The 13,576-nt window shown below is 37.7% G+C and overlaps 1 pseudogene; it reads left to right on the forward strand.

Annotated features, from left to right (window-relative positions):
- The first annotated feature begins 13,168 nt into the window (after positions 1-13,168).
- On the forward strand, positions 13,169-13,241 carry LOC112207267 (small nucleolar RNA U3; annotated as a pseudogene).
- Positions 13,242-13,576: the final 335 nt, after the last annotated feature.

Below are 13,576 nucleotides of genomic sequence, written 5' to 3' on the forward strand. Positions count from 1 at the left end.
AGCCTTTAAAGAGTCTCTTTATTCCACTTGAATTAAGCCACCTCCCTCTAGCATAGGACAGTAAGGAGAGCATGGGTTTTGAGCCTGATAATGCTGGGCTGGAATCTCAGCTCTATTGCTTTCTATGTGACCTTGGGCAAGTTGCTTAACCTTTCTGGGCCTCCATTTTCTCATTTATAAAATCAGCTACTCATTATGTTAAGTGGTTTACATGAATTGTATCATTTAATCTCACAGTAACTTCTGAGTTGAGTGTCATCTGCTTTTTGCAACAATTAAGTGAGATCACTCAGGTGAGCATATACTCAGGTGAGATACTCAGGTGAGTACATAGTAGGTATTCAAGAAAATTGTAGCCAGTTGTTACTATATGCTCAGCTTTATGCTGTGGAAAAAAATCATGAAGTATTTACTCATCAAGTATAAATTGAACACATCATATGTGCTTATTTAAAAAGCAGAGAAGCAATGTCCAAAGGAAGACCATGACTCAGTTTCTGAATCTTGACTGGTTCTCTTTTTGGAAGGGTTTGAATGAGGTTGGATTAAACACCCCTGCTGGACAGATGAGCCCCAAGAGTCACAGGGCTAAATATAAACCAAATGAAAGGCAGACAAGACTTGAGACATTCAAGTAGTCTCTGCAAGAGAAGACAGGGGCTTGCATTCCTCTCCCACAAAATCTTTACAGCATGATCTCCCCTCAAGTTGGCCTCGATTGATTGACCACATCCCTCCCCTCTCACTGTCTGTCTCAAATGCTCCTTGCAGAGCTTGCCAACCACCTACTCTTTGATCTTCCTGGCCTTCTTCAGGTTATTCCCCAGTTCTGACGGAAGACTTACATTTACATTGAAATTCAACTCATCCTACAAGTTTGAATGGCACCCCCCTGAGGATGGTATCAAGATTGAAGATTGAGGCTTTATATGGCATATGGTGAAAATAATTGCTCTTTAATATAATGAGAACTGATTGGAGTAGTCTGATCCCTATTAAAAGCATCACAAATGTATGGTTAATTTTCTAAATAAAAGCAAGAGTGATACGTATGTAGTATGCATAAACCAATTATAAACACAAAGCAATTAATAAAATGTTAGCACTACCCATCAAATGTCAGCTTATTGCCAGATACCAATAATGTGTAACCTTAGGTATCTATATAATATACATACTGTGCTGCATAGATTAACATACAAATACTTTTTAATTACATGATTACCTGTGACTTATAGATTTATATATGAAGAAAACACAGTTAACTAATGAAAAAACTATAAAGATGGCTGAGGCACTAAATAGCCTAAATAATAAAGGAATGTCAGAGGCTAAAATATGGTACCAATAGCATCAGTAATTTAAAATGAGAAATGCAGGACTGCAGCCAAGATGGCCGAATAGGAACAGCTCCGGTCTACAGCTCCCAGCATGAGCGACGCAGAAGAGGGTGATTTCTGCATTTCCATCTGAGGTACCGGGTTCATCTCACTAGGGAGTGCCAGACAGTGGGCGCAGGTCAGAGGGTGCGCGCACCATGCACGAGCCGAAGCAGGGCGAGGCATTGCCTCACTTGGGAAGCGCAAGGGGTCAGGGAGTTCCCTTTCCGAGTCAAAGAAAGGGGTGACGGACTCACCTGGAAAATCGGGTCACTCCCACTCGAATACTGCGCTTTTCCGACGGGCTTAAAAAACGGCGCCCCACGGGATTATATCCGGCACCTGGCTTGGAGGGTCCTATGCCCACGGAGTCTCGCTGATTGCTAGCACAGCAGTCTGAGATCAAACTGCAAGGCGGCAGCGAGGCTGGGGGAGGGGCGCCCGCCATTGCCCAGGCTTGATGAGGTAAACAAAGCAGCCGAGAAGCTCGAACTGGGTGGAGCCCACCACAGCTCAAGGAGGCCTGCCTGCCTCTGTAGGCTCCACCTCTGGGGGCAGGGCACAGACAAACAAAAAGACAGCAGTAACCTCTGCAGACCTAAATGTCCCTGTCTGACAGCTTTGAAGAGAGCAGTGGTTCTCCCAGCTCGCAGCTGGAGATCTGAGAACGGGCAGACTGCCTCCTCAAGTGGGTCCCTGACCCCTGACCCCCGAGCAGCCTAACTGGGAGGCACCCCTCAGCAGGGGCACACTGACACCTCACACGGCAGAGTATTCCAACAGACCTGCAGCTGAGGGTCCTGTCTGTTAGAAGGAAAACTAACAAACAGAAAGGACATCCACACCAAAAACCCATCTGTACATCACCATCATCAAAGACCAAAAGTAGATAAAACCACAAAGATGGGGAAAAAACAGAACAGAAAAATTGGAAACTCTAAAAAGCAGAGCGCCTCTCCTCCTCCAAAGGAACGCAGTTCCTCACCAGCAACGGAACAAAGCTGGATGGAGAATGACTTTGACGAGCTGAGAGAAGAAGGCTTCAGACGATCAAATTACTCTGAGCTACGGGAGGACATTCAAACCAAAGGCAAAGAAGTTGAAAACTTTGAAAAAAATTTAGAAGAATGTATAACTAGAATAACCAATACAGAGAAGTGCTTAAAGGAGCTGATGGAGCTGAAAACCAACGCTCGAGAACTATGTGAAGAATGCAGAAGCCTCAGGAGCCGATGCGATCAACTGGAAGAAAGGGTATCAGCGATGGAAGATGAAATGAATGAAATGAAGCGAGAAGGGAAGTTTAGAGAAAAAAGAATAAAAGGAAATGAGCAAAGCCTCCAAGAAATGTGGGACTATGTGAAAAGACCAAATCTACATCTGATTGGTGTACCTGAAAGTGATGGGGAGAATGGAAACAAGTTGGAAAACACTCTGCAGGATATTATCCAGGAGAACTTCCCCAATCCACCAAGGCAGGCCAACGTTCAGATTCAGGAAATACGGAGAACTCCACAAAGATACTCCTCAAGAAGAGCAACTCCAAGACACATAATTGTCAGATTCACCAAAGTTGAAACGAAGGAAAAAATGTTAAGGGCAGCCAGAGAGAAAGATCGGGTTACCCTCAAAGGGAAGCCCATCAGACTAACAGCGGATCTCTCGGCAGAAACCCTACAAGCCAGAAGAGAGTGGGGGCCAATATTCAACATTCTTAAATAAAAGAATTTTCAACCCAAAATTTCATATCCAGCCAAACTAAGCTTCATAAGCGAAGGAGAAATAAAATACTTTACAGACAAGCAAATGCTGAGAGATTTTGTCACCACTAGGCCTGCCCTAAAAGAGCTCCTGAAGGAAGCACTAAACATGGAAAGGAAAAACCAGTACCAGCCGCTGCAAAATCATGCCAAAATGTAAAGACCGTCGAGACTAGGAAGAAACTGCATCAACTAACGAGCAAAATAACCAGCTAACATCATAATGACAGGATCAAATTCACACATAACAATATTAACTTTAAATGTAAACGGACTAAATGCTCCAATTAAGAGACACAGACTGGCAAATTGGATAGTCAAGACCCATCAGTGTGCTGTATTCAGGAAACCCATCTCACGTGCAGAGACACAAATAGGCTCAAAATAAAAGGATGGAGGAAGATCTACCAAGCAAACGGAAAATAAAAAAAGGCAGGGGTTGCAATCCTAGTCTCTGATAAAACAGACTTTAAACCACCAAAGATCAAAAGAGACAAAGAAGGCCATTACATAATGGTAAAGGGATCAATTCAACAAGAAGAGCTAACTATCCTAAATATATATGCACCCAATACAGGAGCACCAAGATTCATAAAGCAAGTCCTGAGTGACCTACAAAGAGACTTAGACTCCTACACATTAATAATGGGAGACTTTAACACCCCACTGTCAACATTAGACAGATCAACAAGAAAGAAAGTCAACAAGGATACCCAGGAATTGAACTCAGCTCTGCACCAAGTGGACCTAATAGACATCTACAGAACTCTCCACCCCAAATCAACAGAATATACATTTTTTTCAGCACCACACCACACCTATTCCAAAATTGACCACATAGTTGGAAGTAAAGCTCTCCTCAGCAAATGTAAAAGAACAGAAATTATAACAAACTATCTCTCAGACCACAGTGCAATCAAACTAGAACTCAGGATTAAGAATCTCACTCAAAACTGCTCAACTACATGGAAACTGAACAACCTGCTCCTGAATGACTACTGGGTACATAACGAAATGAAGGCAGAAATAAAGATGTTCTTTGAAACCAACGAGAACAAAGACACAACATACCAGAATCTCTGGGACGCATTCAAAGCAGTGTGTAGAGGGAAATTTATAGCACTAAATGCCCACAAGAGAAAGCAGGAAAGATCCAAAATTGACACCCTAACATCACAATTAAAAGAACTAGAAAAGCAAGAGCAAACACATTCAAAAGCTAGCAGAAGGAAAGAAATAACTAAAATCAGAGCAGAACTGAAGGAAATAGAGACACAAAAAACCCTTCAAAAAATTAATGAATCCAGGAGCTGGTTTTTTGAAAGGATCAACAAAATTGAGAGACCACTAGCAAGACTAATAAAGAAAAAAAGAGAGAAGAATCAAATAGACGCAATAAAAAATGATAAAGGGGATATCACCACTGATCCCACAGAAATACAAACTACCATCAGAGAATACTACAAACACCTCTACGCAAATAAACTAGAAAATCTAGAAGAAATGGATAAATTCCTCGACACATACACTCTCCCAAGACTAAACCAGGAAGAAGTTAAATCTCTGAATAGACCAATAACAGGATCTGAAATTGTGGCAATAATCAATAGCTTACCAACCAAAAAGAGTCCAGGACCAGATGGATTCACAGCCGAATTCTACCAGAGGTACAAGGAGGAACTGGTGCCATTCCTTCTGAAACTATTCCAATCAATAGAAAAAGAGGGAATCCTCCCTAACTCTTTTTACGAGGCCAGCATCATTCTGATACCAAAGCCAGGCAGGGACACAACCAAAAAAGAGAATTTTAGACCAATATCCTTGATGAACATTGATGCAAAAATCCTCAATAAAATACTGGCAAACCAAATCCAGCAGCACATCAAAAAGCTTATCCACCATGATCAAGTGGGCTTCATCCCTGGGATGCAAGGCTGGTTCAATATACGCAAATCAATAAATGTAATCCAGCATATAAACAGAGCCAAAGACAAAAACCACATGATTATCTCAATAGATGCAGAAAAGGCCTTTGACAAAATTCAACAACTCTTCATGCTAAAAACTCTCAATAAATTAGGTATTGATGGGACGTATTTCAAAATAATAAGAGCTATCTATGACAAACCCACAGCCAATATCATACTGAATGGGCAAAAACTGGAAGCATTCCCTTTGAAAACTGGCACAAGACAGGGATGCCCTCTCTCACCACTCCTATTCAACATAGTGTTGGAAGTTCTGGCCAGGGCAATTAGGCAGGAGAAGGAAATAAAAGGTATTCAATTAGGAAAAGAGGAAGTCGAATTGTCCCTGTTTGCAGACGACATGATTGTATATCTAGAAAACCCCATTGTCTCAGCCCAAAATCTCCTTAAGCTGATAAGCAACTTCAGCAAAGTCTCAGGATATAAAATCAATGTACAAAAATCACAAGCATTCTTATACACCAACAACAGACAAACAGAGAGCCAAATCATGAGTGAATTCCCATTCACAATTGCTTCAAAAAGAATAAAATACCTAGGAATCCAACTTACAAGGGATGTGAAGGACCTCTTCAAGGAGAACTACAAACCACTGCTCAAGGAAATAAAAGAGGATACAAACAAATGGAAGAACATTCCATGCTCATGGGTAGGAAGAATCAATATCGTGAAAATGGCCATACTGCCCAAGGTAATTTACAGATTCAATGCCACCCCCATCAAGCTACCAATGCCTTTCTTCACAGAATTGGAAAAAACTACTTTAAAGTTCATATGGAACCAAAAAAGAGCCCGCATTGCGAAGTCAATCCTAAGCCAAAAGAACAAAGCTGGAGGCATCACACTACCTGACTTCAAACTATACTACAAGGCTACAGTAACCAAAACAGCATGGTACTGGTACCAAAACAGAGATATAGATCAATGGAACAGAACAGAGCCCTCAGAAATAATGCCGCATATCTACAACTATCTGATCTTTGACTAACCTGAGAAAAACAAGCAATGGGGAAAGGATTCCCTATTTAATAAATGGGAAAACTGGCTAGCCATATGTAGAAAGCTGAAACTGGATCCCTTCCTTACACCTTATACAAAAATCAATTCAAGATGGATTAAAGACTTAAACGTTTGACCTGAAACCATAAAAACCCTAGAAGAAAACCTAGGCATTACCATTCAGGACACGGGCATGGGCAAGGACTTCATGTCTAAAACACCAAAAGCAATGGCAACAAAAGCCAAAATTGACAAATGGGATCTAATTAAACTAAAGAGCTTCTGCACAGCAAAAGAAACTACCATCAGAGTGAACAGGCAACCTACAAAATGGGAGAAAATTTTCGCAACCTACTCATCTGACAAAGGGCTAATATCCAGAATCTACAATGAACTCAAAAAAATTTACAAGAAAAAAACAAACAACCCCATCAAAAAGTGGGCGAAGGACATGAACAGACACTTCTCAAAAGAAGACATTTATGCAGCCAAAAAACACATGAAAAAATGCTCACCATCACTGGCCATCAGAGAAATGCAAATCAAAACTGCAATGACATACCATCTCACACCAGTTAGAATGGCAATCATTAAAAAGTCAGGAAACAACAGGTGCTGGAGAGGCTGTGGAGAAATAGGAACACTTTTACACTGTTGGTGGGACTGTAAACTAGTTCAATCCTTGTGGAAGTCAGTGTGGCAATTCCTCAGGGATCTAGAACTGGAAATACCATTTGACCCAGCCATCCCATTACTGGGTATATACCCAAAGGACTATAAATCATTCTGCTATAAAGACACATGCACATGTATTTTTATTGCGGCATTATTCACAATAGCAAAGACTTGGAACCAAGCCAAATGTCCAACAATGATAGACTGGATTAAGAAAATGTGGCACATATACACCATGGAATACTATGCAGCCATAAAAAATGATGAGTTCATGTCCTTTGTAGGGACATGGATGAAATTGGAAATCATCATTCTCAGTAAACTATCGCAAGAACAAAAAACCAAACACCGCATATTCTCACTCATAGGTGGGAATTGAACAATGAGAACACTTGGACACAGGAAGGGGAACATCACACACCGGGGACTGTTGTGGGGTGGGGGGAGGGGGGAGGGATAGCATTGGGAGATATACCTAATGCTAGATGAGGAGTTAGTGGGTGCAGTGCACCAGCATGGCACATGTATACATATGTAACTAACCTGCACAATGTGCACATGTACCCTAAAACTTAAAGTATAATAAAAAAAAAACAAAAGATTATAGAACTAAAAACAGAAAAAAAAAATTTAAAAAAATAAAATAAAATGAGAAAAGCAGTGCATAAGACCTGACACTCAGGTTTCAGATTACCATGACTAAAACAGGTTCCAAATTACAAAAATAAAATAAAATAAATAATAATCTGCTTAATTTTAATGAGCCACTGTACTGGGTTGAAGAGTGTCTACCCAAAATTCATTTCTACCTGGAAGCTCAAACTGTGATCTTATTTGGAAATAGAGTCTTTGCAAATGTAACTAGTTGAGGATCATATGGTGAAATCATTTTGGATTTAGGGTGGGCCCTAAACCCGATGACTTCCTTATAAGAAGAATAGAGGACACAGAGACACACAGGGAGAAAGCCATGTGAAGATGGAAGCAGAAATTGGAGTGATGCATCTATAAGTCAAGGAACAAGTCAAGAATCTTAAGAACCACCAGAATCTAGGAAAGAGGCATGGAACAGATTTTCCCTCTGAGCCCCCAGAAGGAACCAACCCTGCTGACACCGTTATTTCAGACTCCTGGCTTTCTGAATTATGAGAGAATACGTTTCTATTGTTTTAAGCTACCCAATTTGTGATAATTTGTTACAGCAGCCCCAGGAAACTAGTACAACCACCTTAACTTTGATATCAAAACCTGACAAAGTCCCAAAAATAGAACTGAAAACCAATATAATTTGAAAATATGGATGCATAGCAGCATAAATTCTAAATAAAATACTAGCAATGCAATTACTGAAGAATAAAAAGTATTAAAAGACTAGTTCACCATGACTAGGTAGGTTTTATGTTAGGCATGCATAGGTGTTCGATTGTTAGGAAATCTATGAATAGCACTCATCACATCAGTATCAAAGGGATAAAGTCATCTTGATATATGTCAGGAGGACATTTGTTAAAATCCACAAGTTCGTAAGAAATATTCTTAATAAAATGTGTTATAAAAACATTTCCTTAGCAAGACATATAATATACATCTGAATGTGTATATGTTTGTGTGTATATACACATATACTTTGCAGCTCTGCTCACTAAGAAGACCCCAGAAGCAATGGCCCTGGTAGCAACTAACACACCTAGTTCCCAGATTTTGATTTCAAAATACCATTCTCCTTGGAGAAGTGGACTGGATCAGGGAATGGACAAGATGAGCCTGAAGCATCTCATAGTACCAGAAAGTAAAGAAATGCTCAAAGAATGAAGGGATGGGGACATGCCAAAAGGACTCAAGAGCTAACCTGAAAAGGCACCCAATGGTTACAGTTCAAACAATTTGTGTGACAAAACAAATAACATAGTATTGAGTTATAACCCAAAGTATGAAATATACATGAGTCCATACAAAACGTAATTGAAATAAATAAATGAGGGAGAAAGGAAAGCTCTTTCATTTAATAAATATAGAAGGAGTAACGGAAACAGAAAAGCACCATTTGCAAACACCACAGTGATACTTGTTTCAAGAAAAACCATCAATGGATGCTAAAATTAGTGGATAAAAGCATGATGAAAAACAGGATGTTTACATATTCTCAAAATATCTCCCCACAGGATACTTATACTTACGAAGGGAAAATAGTACCTTGACAGTGGAGAAAGCAGGCAAACAACAATCAAAGTTGTCATCAATATTGGAACATATCGACATCATATCTCTCCAGACAGGATGCCCTATGAAGCCTCAGACAAACTCAAGTTGAACAACATTCTACAAAATAAATGGCTAGTTTTCTTCAAAAGTCTCAGAATCACTAAAAATAAAGACTAAAGAAGTGTCTCGGATTACAGGAGACTAAGGAGACCTGACAACTAGATGCAATGTGTGGTGATGGATTGGATCCTGGATCCCCCTCAAAAAAGATATTAGTGGGATAATTGAAGTCTGTATAATGTCTGTAGATTTATTAATAGTACAGATGGTCCTTGACTTAACAAAGGTTCAACTTATAATTTATTTTACTTTACATATGGTGTGAAAGTGATGATATACATTAAATAAAAACTGGTATGAAAGTGACAATATGCATTAAATAGAAACTGTACTTGGAACATTGAGTTTTGGTCTTTTCCTAGGCTAGTGATATGTAGTGCAATGCTCTGAGGATGCTGGGCAGCAGCCGTGAGCTGCAGCTTCCAGCCAGCCACGTGATCACGAAGGTAAACAACCCATATTCTACAGTGTATTAAATGCATTTTGTACATATATTTTCAATGTATGATGGGTTTATCAGGAGGTAACCCCATTGAAAGTTGAGGAGCATCTGTATTGCATCAATGATAATAAGCTGGTTTTGATAATTTTACTATGGTTATATAAGATGTTAATATTTGAGGGAACTGGATGAAGGGCATATGAGAATGCTATGCATTCTTTTTTGAATTTTTGTAAATCTGAAATTATTTTAAAATCAAAAGTTAAATAAATATTTAAAAATGAAAAATAATGTAAAAATAAATTATAGTGCACCTTATACAATGCAATTTTATGCAAATATTAAAATTAGGATTTTCTCAAAATAGTAGAGTGCCAATGAGGAAATTCTCACACTATATTAAATTATCATACTATATTTAAATTATATTAAATCCTACATATATTACATTATATATGTGCATTGTGTGAATTTTATGTTCTATATAATCCCAAATTTATAGAATATATTTATAAACATGCATATAGCAAATCAAGAAGAAGAAATTAGGTAATATTGGAAATTAGAAGACAAAATCATCTTTGCAGATGCTGTCGCACTCTACTTAAGACATGTAAGAGAATCAACTATAAGAACTACTAAGACAATTCAGTAGGTGGTTACAAAATAAATGTATAGGATTTATAGTACTCTATATGCCCGCAATAACATGTTAGAAAATACAATTTTAAAAGGAGATCCCATTTAGAAACAAAACCTATAGAACACTAGAAATAATACTTCCATTTTATTTATTTATTTATTTTATTCATTTTATTTATTTTAGAAATAATACTTCCATTTTAGCAAGAGGGATTTGAAATCCAAGTTAGTAAGGAGCTTGTATGGAGCTGGTACGATTGGTTAAATATGGGGAAAAATGAAGTGAATAGGTTTATTGCAATGCATGTCATTATAAATAATCTATGAATTAAATAGTTAAATGTGAAATATTTCAATACTGGAGGCAAATAAGCTAGAAATAAAATAGGTGAATTTTTAATCTCAGAGGAAGGAATAATTCTTTGAGCATAAATAAGAAGTTACGAAGGAAAAGATTATATCAAAAATTTTAAATTTATTTCAACAAGACCATAAATAAGAATAAAACATAAATGACAAATTTGAAAAAAAATATGGTTGTAATATTTGTGATAAGCAAGAATCAATACCTTAATGTATAAAGAGGTCTTAAAAATAAGCGGAAGGAAAGATCCCAACAGACCAAAAAATGGTACATAAAATTTTATTTTATTTCTCTAAAACTGGCAAAAAGGAAGTATAGTATGTGAAGTGAGTTTGGTGATGATACAGAGAGATAAGGCCATTTGCATAATATGTCGTGGATGATGATATAAATTAATACAATTTCTCTGAAGTGCCTACAGTGTTACTGTAGCACTGTGGCATAGTTTGAAGTTGGGTAGCATGATGCCTCCAGCTTTGTTCTTTTGTTTAGGATTGTCTTGGCTATTCAGGCTCTTTTTTGGTTCCATATGAAGTGAAATTTGGCAATATAACAAGAGCCTTAAAGAACTGCATTCACTGTGATCCAATAATTTCCAATTATCCTAAGCATATATCAGAACTGTTCCCAGAAATATGGATAACACACCCTACTATTTATAAGAGCAAAATATTGAAGATAGTATAAATATCCAAAAGTAAGGAAATGGTTAAATAAACTCTCATCTATCTATTTATAAGACAGCATACAGCCATGAAAAATTATGTCAGAATTAGTAATAAATGTACTTAGGAAATATAGTAAAATACAATATAATGTAAAGTAATAAAAATCATGCTGTAAAATAGTAATAAAGTATGATCTCAACTTTTTAAAAATATATATTTACAATATATAAATACCCCTAACATTTGGCCTACTTTGAATGTAACAAGAAAGTCTATTTTGAATATACTGGGAACCTGCTAAGAAGAAAAGAAATGTAAATATAATTTAAATTGAAATGCTGTGATATTTTAACAAAAGAAAATTCAATTATATGACTTGGAATCATGTTCGTGTGCATGTGTGCGTGTGTGTCTGTGTGTGTATGATTAATTCATTTATTCAATAAATATATGTTTTCTGATTTTTAAATTTTAAGTTCTGGGGTACATGTGCAAGTTATGTACGTTTGTTACATAGGCAAATGCACGCCATGGTGGTTTGCTGCACAGATCATTCCGTCACTTAAGTATTAAGCCCAGCATCCACTAGCTATTCTTCCTGATGTTCTCCCTCCTCCCCACCCACCCTCCAACAGGCATCAGTGTGTATGGTTCCCCTCCATGTGTCCATGTGTTCTCATTGTTCAGCTCCCACTTGTAAGTGAGAACATGCAGTATTTGATTTTCTGTTCCTGCATTAGTTTGCTGAGGATAATGGCATCATCCATGTCCCTGCAAAAGGACATGATCTTGTTCCTTTTTATGGCTTCATAGTATTCCATGGTGCATATGTACCATATTTTTTTATCCAATCTATCATTGATGGGCATTTAAGTTGATTCCATGTCTTTGCTATTGTGAATAGTGCTGCAATGAATATACGTGTGCATGTATTTTTATAATAGAATGATATATAGATTTATATTCCTGTGGCTATATACCCAGTAAGGGGATTTCTGGGGCAAATGGTATTTCTACCTCTGGGTCTTTGAGGAATCACCACACTATCTTCCACAATGGTTGAACTAATTTACACTCCCAGCAACAGTGTAAAAGGGTTCCTTTTTCTCCACAATCTCACCAGCATCAGTTGCTTTTTGACTTTTTAATCATAGCCATTCTGACTGGTGTAAGATAGTATCTCATTGAGGTTTTGACTTGCATTTCTCTAATGATTAGAGATGTAGAGCTTTTTTCATAGGTTTGTTGGCCACATGTATGTCTTCTTTTGAGAAGTGTCTGTTCATGTCCTTTGCCCACTTTTTAATGGGTGTTTTTTTCTTGTAAATTTAAGTTCCTTGTAGAAGCTGGATATTAGACCTTTATCAGATGGACAGATTGCAAAAATTTTCTCCCATTCTGTATGTCATCTGTTCACTCTGATGACAGTTTCTTCTGAGGTGGAGAAACTCTTTAATTAGAACCCATTTGTCAATTTTTGCTTTCGTTGCAATTGCTTTTGGCATCTTCATCATGAAATCTTTGCCCATGTCTATGTCCTGACTGGTATTGCCTAGATTTTCTTCTAGAGTTTTTATAGTTTTGGGTTTTACATTTAAGTATTTAATACATCTTGAGTTAATTTTTGTATATGGTGTAAGGAAGGGGTCCAGTTTAAATTTTCTGCATATGGCTAGCCAGTTCTCCCAGCACCATTTATTAAATAGGAAATCATTTCCTCACTGTTTGTTTTTGTCAGTTTTGTTGAAGATCAGATGGTAGAAGGTGTGTGATCTTATTTCTGGGTTCTCTATTCTGTTCTGTTGGTCTGTGTGCCTGTTCTTGTACCAGTACCAAGATGTTTTGGTAACTGTAGCTTTCTAGTATAGTTTGAAGTCATGGCATGTGATGCCTCCAGCTTTGTTCTTTTTGCTTAAGATTGTCTTGGCAAAGACTATACTTTCAGGAATCATTTCTATAGTTCGTTACTAGAGAAGTTTCTCTGAACGTGTAGAGCACCGCTTCCTTACACCTTATACAAAAATCAATTCAAGATGGATTAAAGATTTAAACATTAGACCTAAAACCATAAAAACCCTAGAAGAAAACCTAGGCATTACCATTCAGGACATAGGCGTGGGCAAGGACTTCATGTCCAAAACACCAAAAGCAATGGCAACAAAAGCCAAAATTGACAAATGGGATCTAATTAAACTAAAGAGCTTCTGCACAGCAAAAGAAACTACCATCAGAGTGAACAGGCAACCTACAACATGGGAGAAAATTTTCGCAACCTACTCATCTGACAAAGGGCTAATATCCAGAATCTACAATGAACTCAAACAAATTTACAAGAAA

Source organism: Pan troglodytes, chromosome X (assembly GCF_028858775.2).
Source record: "Pan troglodytes isolate AG18354 chromosome X, NHGRI_mPanTro3-v2.0_pri, whole genome shotgun sequence".
NCBI classification, from domain to species: domain Eukaryota; kingdom Metazoa; phylum Chordata; class Mammalia; order Primates; family Hominidae; genus Pan; species Pan troglodytes.